This window comes from Peromyscus eremicus, chromosome 7 (assembly GCF_949786415.1).
Source record: "Peromyscus eremicus chromosome 7, PerEre_H2_v1, whole genome shotgun sequence".
In the NCBI taxonomy this organism is placed as follows: Eukaryota; Metazoa; Chordata; class Mammalia; order Rodentia; family Cricetidae; genus Peromyscus; species Peromyscus eremicus.
In genome coordinates this window covers 16,819,471-16,830,764 of record NC_081422.1, presented here as the reverse complement: position 1 = coordinate 16,830,764, position 11,294 = coordinate 16,819,471, and positions in this window count along the sequence as shown.

The following is an 11,294-nucleotide window of genomic DNA, read 5'->3' as shown; positions in this document are numbered from 1 at the left end:
TGTAGACCAGGCTGGCCTCAAACTAAGAAATCCACTTGCCTCTGCCTTTCCAGTGCTGGTATTAAAAGCATGTGCCACACTGCTTCAGGTCTGCCTGTGTGTCAAGCACTTTATCCCTATGCCTTCTCCCTCGTTCCCTAGTTCGTGAAAAATTAAAGACATTACTACATATTTCACAAGTAGGGACTCTATACTTCACATAATAAATGCACATATATGAACCTTACAGTTTTATTAAGTGTATTTATGTATGTACATATGCAGGTCACAGCATACATGTAGAAGTCAGAGGTCACCTGTGAAAGTCTGTTCTTTTCCACTACGTGGTTCTTGGGGATGTAGCTCAGCTCACCAAGCTTGTGGCAAGGACTTTCTGGTTTTCTTTTATTTTGAGAGAAGGTCTTATGTAGTCCCAGCTGGCCTTAAATGTCTCATCCACCTGCCTCTACGTCCTCAGTTCTGGGATCAGAGGTGTGCACTACCAGTTCATTTTGTTGTTGTTGTTGTTGTTGTTGGCTTTTGGGTTTTTTTTTGAAATGGGATCAACTTGATCCAGGTTGGCCTTGAACTCACAGTGATCCTCCTGCCTCAGCCTCCCACATTCTGGGATGACAGGTGAGAACCACCATGCCCATTCCCCTGGTGATGTTTCCCAGGCAGACTGGAATGTTTGCCTGTGCTGGGAAAATCTTGGTATTGTCCCACAGTGGAATGTCAAGTAGTCAATTAACAACTTATCGGCCACCTGCTGTTTCCTGCAGGGATAGCTCCTCAGAGGTAGAATGAGGGGGCAGAATAGGGGTGAGGGGTCAGTGCACTGAGGGGTCAGTGCTTCTGAGAACAATCCTTGCCTGGGTCATGATTGACAGCTACCTATTAAGGATCTGTGAGGACTCCTCTCCACCACCCTGGCAATAGTGGGGATGGGCCCTAGATACTTCAGCTGCTGCCGCACTGGCTCCACTCCCAGCCCCCTGCCCCCTGTCCATGAGGACTTTGACCTGAAGATAAAATGTATGCCTTGCTGACGGAGTGAACACAGGAAGCTGGGCAGGGGTGAGGGGTTGGGGACATGGTCCAGCCAGTAAGAGCACTTGTTCTGCCAGATGAAGACCTGAGTTAAAAACCCAGCACCTGTCAGCTGGGTGCGGCATCTCATGCCGGTAACCCACGCACTGGGGAGCAGAGAGTGGTCCCTAAGAGCTCCCTGGCACATCAGCCTAGCGGAAATGGTGAGCTTCCTGTTCAGTGAGAGTTTGTCTCAAGGGAATGGAGCACAGAGAGTGATGGAGGAGGGCACCCAACGTTCTCTTCTGGCCTCTGCAGGTGGGCACGTGGAGGGTGCACATGAATGCTCACGTGTGTGCATCAGGTCAGACCACACACACACACACACACACACACACACACACACACACACACTCCATACAGATAATGTATAGCATGGAATAGAATAAGCAGGTGTGGTGGCACAGGTCTTCACGGTACTCCCCTCAAAGGCAACAGGCTGGCCACTTTCTATGGAGTCGGGAGACAATTCTTTTCCTTCCACCATGAGGGTCTAGGGATTGAACTCAGGTCATGCTTTGGTGACAAGCACTTTATGCCTCTTTCACCACCTCAAGAGTCTGGCTTTCAAACCCTCTATCATGCTCTGGTCATTCAGCAAATAAGATATGTATAAATTATTTGGGTATATGTACACATGTCTGTGTACAGTGCACACATGTATGGTCATGAATGTGGAGGTTGGAAGACAGCCTAGGATGTTATACTTTAGGCACCTTATTTTTTTTCTGAGACAGGGTTTCTCTGTGTAGTTTTGGTGCCCATCCTGGATCTTGCTCTGTAGATCAGGCTGACTTCCAACTCACAGAGATCCGCCTGCCTGGCTCTGCCTTCCTAGTGTTGGGATTAAAGGTGTGCTCCCCCACTGTCCAGCCTGGCCCTATATACAGAGACAAACGGGGTGGGGTTGTGGGGGAGCAGTCTAGAAAAGTGGCAAGCTTGCGCTCTGGGTGTTTTATTTATTTTTTATTTATTTATTTTTTTTAAAGATTTATTTATTTATTATGTATACAGAAGAGGGTGCCAGATCTCATTACAGATGGTTGTGAGCCACCATGTGGGTGCTGGGAACTGAACTCAGGACCTCTGGAAGAGCAGTCGGTGCTCTTAACCTCTGAGCCATCTCTCCAGCCCCGGGTGTTTTATTTTTAATGTGCATGGTTGCATGTGTGTGGGTACTTGTATGTATGTGTGTGTGGGGGGGGTGTATGCCTGTGAAGGATGAGGTTGATGTTTACAACCATCCTCTGTGGCTCTTCTACCTTAAGGAGGCAGGATCTGTAAATCAAGGCCAGAGCTCCTGGATAGGGTTAGCCAGCTTGCTCTGGAATGCTCTGTCTGTGCTTTCTGAGGTCCCCGTGCCCACTTCACGTTTGGGTGGGTTCTAGGAGTCCAAACACAGGTCTTCAGTTTTGCTTGGCAGCCACTTTATCTACTGAGCCATTTCCCCACCCCTGACTTCCTAGTCTACAAACGGTGCACTCACAAAGCCTCCCCTGCTGAGCCTTGCTGAGATCAGAGTCCTCCCTCCCCTCTCTCCTTACCCTGAGCCTCCCTTACCCTCAAGGGGTCCGTAAATGCTCTTGCAAGATCTCTCACATCTCCTTTTTGCAGCCCCAGGGCCCTGCCCTCACCTCTTCCCACCTCTAGCTCTTCTTCCAGTGCTGAAGCCACACCTCCATCCCATTAACATTTTGGCCTTAGTGTTTGCACTGGTCATGAGTTCCTTCCACCTGGATCAGTTCCACTGCTAATCTCCCTGATGGCTGGAACCTAGCCAGCCAACCTGATTGAAATCCCTTCCCTTCCTGCCACACTCCTCACTCATCCATGCTTCATTTCTCTCAAGGATTTTCATTACGTTGTATCCAATGACATCTTGGAATTCCTTTTTTTAGTTGATTTGATGTTTTTTAATATTAGATAGACTTACTCCCCCCCCCCCCCCCCCCCGACAATGGTTCTCTATTTCTGGCTGTTCTGGAACTCTCTATGAAGACCAGGGTGCATTAGAACTCACAGAGTTTCTCCTACCTCTACCTCCTGAGTGGTAGGATTAGAGGCATGAGCCACAGGAGCTGGCCTAGGCTTACATTAATTAATTTATTAATCTATCTATCTATCTATCTATCTATCTATCTATCTATTTATTGGTTTTTCGAGACAGGGTTTCTCTGTGTAGCTTTGGTACCTGTCCTGGATCTCGCTCTGTAGACCAGGCTGGCCTCGAACTCACAGAGATCCGCCTGGCTCTGACCCTGGCTGGTTTTGCTTTTTCTAAGACTGGGCCCCGTTGGTGAATAAGACAGGCACCTGGTATCCATTAGGTGCTCAATACAGAACAAGGGCGGTGATGCACACCTGTAACCCCGTTGCTCGACGAAGATGAAGGAAGGACAGGAGGATGAGGAGTTCCAGGCCTTGGCTGGAACCTTGGCTACCCAGTGAGTTTGAGGCCAGCCAGGACTAATTGAGATTGTCTCAAAACACCAAAATAAGGGCCAGCAAGATGGCTCAGAGTGTTAGGGAGCATACTGAGCAAGTCAGGTGACCTGAGGTTGATCCCTGAGACCCACCTGGAAGGAGAGGACCAACTGCAGCAAGTTATCCTCTGAGCTCTGCACCTGCTCGGGGGCGTGGTCACCCCAAATGTCACTTAAAACACACTGACAGTGTGGGGCGATGGTGGTCCACACCTTTAATTCCAGCACTCAGGAGGCCGAGGCAGGCAGATCTCTGTGAGTTCAAGGCCAGCCTGGTTTACAAAGCGAGTTCCGAGACAGTCAGGGCTATTACACAGAGAAACTCTGTCTCGAAAAACCAAACTAAACCAAACCAAAACAAACAAAAACACAATGATGATAACCAAGTGTTGTGGATGTGTCTTAGCTGATAGAGTGAGGGCCTTGCTGGCATGAAATGAGCCTTGAGTTCCATCCTCAGCCCTCATGAACTAGACATTCTGTCCCAGTCCTAGAATCCCAACGTATGGGAGGTGCAGGCAGGAAAATCAAGAGCTTCAAGCTATCCTTGACTACAGTGATTTTCATGGCCAACCTGGGCTGCACGAGACCCTGTCTCAAAAATATATACATATGGCTAGGCCTTTAATACCAGCACTTGGGAGGTAGAGGCAGGTGGATCTCTGTAAGTTTGATGCCAGCCTGGTCTAAATAGTGGGTTCTAGACCAGCTAGGAAAACAAAACAAAACAACAAAACCACCAAGCATTAAATAGGGGCTGAGGGAATGGTTCTGTAGGTAAAATGCCTGGCCCACAAGCATGAGGACCTGAGTTTGGATCCCCAGAATCCACATGAAAAGCCTGGGGTGGTAGTACACGATTGGAATCCCAACGTTGGTAAAGAGTGGAGACATGAAGATCCATGGGACTCACTAGCCAGCCGGCCTACCAGAATGGATAGATGGATGGATCAAGAGATAAACAAACAAAACAAGAAGTAGTGAAAGAGACCTTCTCAAAGTTTGACCACTTTGGTCCAAGCCTGGTCCAGCAGAAGCAGGTTAAAAGCAGCGGCAAGCAGACCTGTCTGTCCTGCAGGTGAGATGCTCAAATGCAGATGACCTCTGTTCCCTTGGTGTGAGCCAGAACCTGCCTGGCTTCTGAGAGAGAGAGAGAGAGAGAGAGAGAGAGAGAGAGAGAGAGAGAGAGAGAGCTAGAGAGAGAGAGAGCTGTGGGCATTACAGCAATTTAGGGGTGTTAACTGGAAGGTGGAGGGACCCCCAAGGTCTGGCCTCTCCCAGCTAGCTCCCTGTATCCTGCCTTCATGAAAACCAGAGATCAGAGATGAGACCCTGGGGAGTCAGGGACTAGCGAGGAGGTGTGGGTCTAATGGGAGATAGTTTGGCTTAAAAGTTCCCTTCCCCCACCAACCACAGGGAACACCTGCTGTGGGTCTGAACTGGATTCTATTTGTGGGTGACTTGCCAAACCTGGGGCGGGAGGAGCCTCCCTCCGGTCAAGAAGCAGAGGTGGGGGCGGGAGGGGGGCGCTTATTTGCATAATCCTTTCCATTGGCTGTAGATGTCTGAGCAACTGGCAAGGCGCAGACGAGCCTTAAGAGGCTGAGGTTTCGGGAAGCCAGGTGTTGGCAAACAGTCAAACCTTCCGAGGCTGGCGAGCTGATGCAGTGGGTAAAGGCGCTTGCCTCCCAGCCTGGTGACCCACTGGTAGAAAGAGAGAACCGACTCCAGCAAATTGTTCTGTGGTACAAGTGTGCATACACCTACGAAAACCACATAAATAAAAATTTGAAAATACATTAACATTTGCGGGGGGGGGGGCAGGGACGGGGTCTCATTGTGTAGTTCTGGCTGGTCTGGAAATCACTATATAGCCATAGCTCAGGCTGGCCTCAAACGCAGAGATACACCACCTGCTTCTATTTCCTAAGTGCTGGGATTAAAGGCATGCGCCACCAAGCTCAGCTTCTGCCTTTTTTTTCCCTTCGATTTTTGAGACAAGGTCTATACTTGAACTCTGTATGTAGCCCAGGCTGGCCTCAACTTCACAACCCTTCTTCCTCAGCTTCCTCAGTCCTGGGATCACAGAGTGCCAGCCATTCTCAGCTCAGCTGTTTTTACTGTGGAAGGATGGTGGGGCCTTACTGGGAACCATGTCCCTGCTTCCCCCCACTGCCCACGTCTCCCTGGGATTGAACACAAAATCCCACCCTTTCTAGGCTCCCAGGGCCAAGAAAACATCTGGTGCAGACGTGGCAGACTAGTCCCCACCCAGACCCTCCCTCCATCCACTCTTCAGTTGAAAATGGGCACCAAGCCCACGGCCGGCTGAGAGAGGCATCTTCAGCTCTGTAGCTGCCAAGACTGACATCTGGAAGGTTTCTCTGCAGCCCTGGGCCTCTCTCCCCAAGCTGGGGCTGGATGACCAAGTAGAGACTCATCTCCAGCCAGTTCCTCCCACCGAAAAAAACAGAAAGCAGGGGTGGGAGGGCTGGGAGTCCCACAGGATGGAAAACAGACTCAGGTCTCATGATTTGGAGGAGTTTGTGATAGCTGAGCTTGGGATGGGACAACAGAAGTCAATGTGCTCCCCAACATTTGGTGTACTAGTTACGTTGCAAATGTTGGGGAGACCTGCCTGACGAAAGTGACTTGAAGGATTTGTCTTGGCTCCCAGCTCGAGGGCAAGGTCTGTGGTGGTGGGTCAGGCACGGCCGTAGGGGCTTGCGCTGCCACGGTCAGAGAGCAAAGACAGAAGAGCTAGTGTTCAGTTGGCTTTCTTTTCATTCAGTTCAGGATCTCAGCCAAATGATGGTGATACCGACATTTAGGGCGGGTCTTACCGACATTTAGGGCAGGTCTTCCTGCCCCAGTTAATCCAGTCTAGAAACCTCACAGCCAAGCCCGGAGGTCAGTCTCCTGAGTGATTCTATGTCCTGTCAAATTGACAATCAAGATTAACCACCAGCCCGGTGTGGTGGGTGCGCACGGTTAATCCCAGCACTGGGAAGCAGAGGCAGACCCACCTCTAGGAGTTCAAGGGCAGCCTGGTCGACACATATTTTCTAACAGTTTCCTCTGAGATTAAAACAGTCCATCTTACAGAGAGGCTCTATAAGCAGGAAGGTGAACAACTCAAAATAGCTTTAGGAAGTCCCTGAAACTAACCAGATTCACTTGGCCCCTTGTTGCCAGAGTAGGTAGTAAAAGCTGAGAGTTCCCTCAAGCTGAAGTGAAGCTGAGCTGCAAAGAAGACTCTGAGGCCAGCCCAGCTGCCTGGGAGAGGCAGACACCGGCCCAGCTGCCTGGGAGAGAGGTTTAGGCCACCTGCGCCTGGAAAGGACGCTCTCCAACCTGTGCAGCTGTCTGTAGGCTGTGCCGTGTGCTCAGGTTCCCAGCTTTGTGAGCTGCCGCCAGGCTGGGGTGGGCCTTGGTGATGCGGTTGTCTTAGAGTCGTTTCTGCTCCTGTGAGTGACCCCTCACCCACACGCCTGTAAGTAACCCCAATAACACTCACTGGTTCACCTAGTTAGACTTTGGTGGTATCTGTACTTTGGTCTGTCGTGGGCTCCCCATCTGGGGGGAGTAGATGTGTGTGTTGCATCTCCCAGGGAATGTTTTCACTAAACAACATAATTTTAGGACAGCTGAGGCTACACAATGAGACCCTGTCTCTAAATAAATACATAAATTTGATAGCCATCAAACTTAGATTATGAAGAACATATTATAGTTTCTTTGTTACTTCATGTGGTCCTGAATGTTAACCACTTCCCTCCTGTTACATTCCACTGGAGACAGGGACAGGAGCCACCAAATGAGACCAGGGTGGGGAAGTAAGGTAAACTGGAGGACAGCCGCTTAACCAGGGATGGTGAGTTAAAGAGAACCTGGTGGTTCTTCTAATCCAACACCTCTGTGTAAGCCAGTGTATTATTCTGAGTGGGGTTACTGCAACGAATTACCTGGGGCAGGATGACTTTTTTTTTCAATGCTAGAGACCAAACTCAGGGCCTTGCTCATTCAGTGCAAATGCTCTTCCATACAAGAAAAGGGTTCATTCTGGTTCATGGTCAGGGTGAATGCCAGGGCTCTCCATGGAATGACAGTCTTCTCCTCTTCTTCTTTCTGTTGTTTTTAAAAAGATTCATTTTGTTTTATGAGGCTCTGCCTAAGTGTCTGTATCTGTACCATGTGCATGCCTGATTTCCAGAGGACGGCATCAGATCCCCTGGATCTGGAGTTACAGATGAACCTGGGTCTTCTCCAAAACCAGAATTTGTGTGTGTGTGTGTGTGTGTGTGTGTGTGTGTGTGTTTATGCCACAGTGTGTGTAGATGTCAAGGACAATCGGCAGTAATAAGTCTTGTCGTTCCACTGTGTGGGTCCCAGGGTTTAACTCAGGTGGTCTGACTTGGCCGAAGACTCCATACCTGCTGAACCATCTTGCCAGCCCCTTATTGTTTTATTTTTCTGAGATAGGATCTCACTATGTAGCTAGACTGGGACCCACCTCACAGTCATTCTTCTTCAGCCTCCCAGGCACGGGGATTGCAGAATGACAGACAGAGATGACAGAGTCCTAGCATGTGGGACTCCGCACGGGAGAGACAGGAATGTGCTGTTCTACTGGTTGGTCATCTTCCTCCCCTTTCCTCCTCCTCCTCCTCCTCCTCCTCCTCCTTCTCCTCTTCTTCTTCTTCTTCTTCTTCTTCTTCTTCTTCTTCTTCTTCTTCTCCTCCTCCTCCTTCTTTTTAAACCTTCATGTGGCAGGTGAATCCCAGGAGTTTTAACACAGCTAGGCTTTTGCTTTATAGCTGAGCTACACCCCCAGCCCCTCACTGGGGGATTCTAGGCAGGGTCTCTACCCTGAGCCACCCTCCCAGGTTCTCACTGGGAGATTCTAGGCAGTTCTACTGCTGAGATATTTGTTCTGTTTCTCTCTTTTCATAAAGCCACTCAAATTCACTCATGGGAGCGCTACCCTAACATAGTCTCTAATCCTAGTCACACCCACAGGCCAAGAGACACCTCAGTAGGAATGTCTGCTCTTTTGACACATTCCCAAAAGTTTTAGCAATGAACTCCTGAAAGAGTCTTTCAAACACATCTGAAACACAGAACTGAAATTTTCATTTTATTAATTATGATTATTATTTTCAGTGTGTGTGAGAGAGCAGCATGCAGGCACCTGCCTGTCACAGTGCACATGTGGGTCAGTGGACAAGTTGTAGGAGTCTTTCTCTCCTTCTACAATCTTGGTTTTGGGAATGGAACTCAGGTCATGAGGCTTGACGTAGTAAGCATGAGGATTGCATGCTTTACCGACTGAGTCATGTTGCTAGCTCAGTTTTCCTCATCTTTAAAGTGGAGTGATAGCCAAAAAATGGAGGAGAGCTGGATGGTGGAGGTGCATGTCTTTAATTCCAAAACATGGGAGCCAAAGGCAGGTGGATCTCTGAGTTTGAGGCCAGCCTGGTCCACAGAGTGGGTTCTAGGACAGCCAGGGCTACACAGAGAAACCCTGTCTTGAAAAACAACAACAACAACAAAAGAAAAAAAAGTGGGTGGGGAGGCTGGGGGTGCTGGTTCAGGCCTTTAAACCCAGCACTGGGGAGGCAGAGGCAGGTGGAGCTCTGTGAGTTCAAGGCCAGCCTGATCTACATAGGGAGTTCCAGAACAGCCAGGTTTATATAGAGAGACCCTGTCTCAAAAATAAAATTAGGGAAAGACAAAAGTAAGGCCCCCTTAGCTGGGCACTCTATACCTGTCATCCTAGCACTTGGGTAGCTGAAGCAAGAGGACTGTGATTTTAGGCCAACCTGCACTACCTAGGAAGAGCTTGTCTCAAAAAACATAAAACAAGAAGCTGGAGAGATGCTCAGGGGTTAAGGGCACTGGCTGCTCTCTCACAGAGGGCCAGGGTTCGGTTCTCAGTACCAACATGGGGGCTCAAAAATCACCTGTAACTCCAGTTCTGGGGAATCCCACGCTGTCTTCTGGCCTCTGTGGGCAACAAACACTAAGGAGATACACAGACATACATGTAGGCACATATTTATAGTGGACAGGCTAGGGACTTGGCTCAGTGGGTAAGTGCTTGGACCTGTGGGTTCAATACTCAGCTCCCCATAAACAGAGCTTGGTGGGGTACACCTGTCATCCCAGCACTCAGCCGGTGGAGGCAGGAGGATCAGGACTTGAAGGTCATCCTTTGATACCTAGCAACCTACCTCCTAATATTGTTGGTGACCACTTAATTAGCAGAAGTTTCTGGAAACTCTTTTTGGTTTCTATTTCTCCTGTCTGAAAGGTCTTCATGGACAGAGTCCTGCTTGCTTCCTTTCCCTTCACTCTGGCCCCTGGAAAAGGCCCAGCTCCTTCTCTGACCTTCTTAAACTACCCGGAAGTTCAGTCTTAAGTCTCTTCCTGATGACCTGTGTGAGACCTTGAGTTACCCACAGGCCATGTGGAAGGTAGGTAAGGTGACTGACTGGAAGAAATGGCTGCCTTTCCCTGGGGACATCACCTCTGTCTGAAAGTCTCCTGACGGCCAGATATGTCTGCTGCCTTGAGATCAACCCCACCCCCGGGTCTCTAGGGAGATAGTAAATTGCTGAGCCAGCTGAGGCTAGTGTGGTTGGGGGGGGGGGCACTTCCTCCCTGCCATAGGCTCCCGCAGAGGATGACATTTCCGTTCAAATTGCTCTTTCTCCAAGGACAGGACCCAGGCTATTTTTTTGTTTGTTTGTTTGTTTGCATACCTCTCTCCTCTGGTTAACACCTGGATTCTAGATCCTGTCCTGGCAACACATCTGCATTGGCAGAGGATACACATGCTCACGTAGATGAAAATGTGCACAGTTGTTACCTGACCTTCACGCTTCATGCTTGCTAGAGCGCACTTGCCCATGTGCACACACAAAACAAAAAATAAAATTTAAAGCGAGTTTAACTTTTCTTGTTTTGTTTTGATTATTTTTCATTCTATTTGTTTGCTTGTTTGTTTTTTTGAGACAATTTTCTCTTTGTAGCCCTGGCTATCCTAGAATTCATTTTATAGACCAGGCTGGCCTCAGACTCAGGTCCATGTGTCAGTGCCTCCTGAGTTCCGGGATTAAAGGCATGCACCACCTCCTGGCTCATCTCTTTTTTTTTTTAATTTTTATTTTTTTAATGTTTATGAATGTTTTGCCCACATGTATGTCTGTGCACTGCACCGTGTGAGCGCTGGGAACTGAACTTGGGTCTATGAGACCGACAAGTTCTTTTAACCCCGAGCCATCCTTCTGGCCTCCTGTTTTTGTTTTCTTGAGGCAGGGTGTTCTGTAGCCCAGGCTGGCCTGGAATGATTCTTCTGCCCCCGTCTCCTGAGCACTGGGATTATATGAGCCTACACACCAAGACTGGCTTTTTCACATGTGCGCGCATGTGTGTGCGCAAACACACACACACACACACACACACACACACATACACACACACCATGATCTTCCTGTGCATTCCAGGCTGACCTCAAATCCATGATCCTTCTGTCTCTGTCTCCTTGAATGTTGGAGTTTCAGGAGTAATATAACACACTCGGCTTGAAACTCGCTCAGGGCAAGGATTAAAGTCTAGAACCATTGACTCTGACTTTTTTCTCTCAGCTGGGGGATTCTAGGCAGGTGCTCCCCCACTGAGCCATGTCCCCAGCCCCTTACTGGGAGATCCATAGCTCAGCTGGGGCTGTCCTTGTGCAGA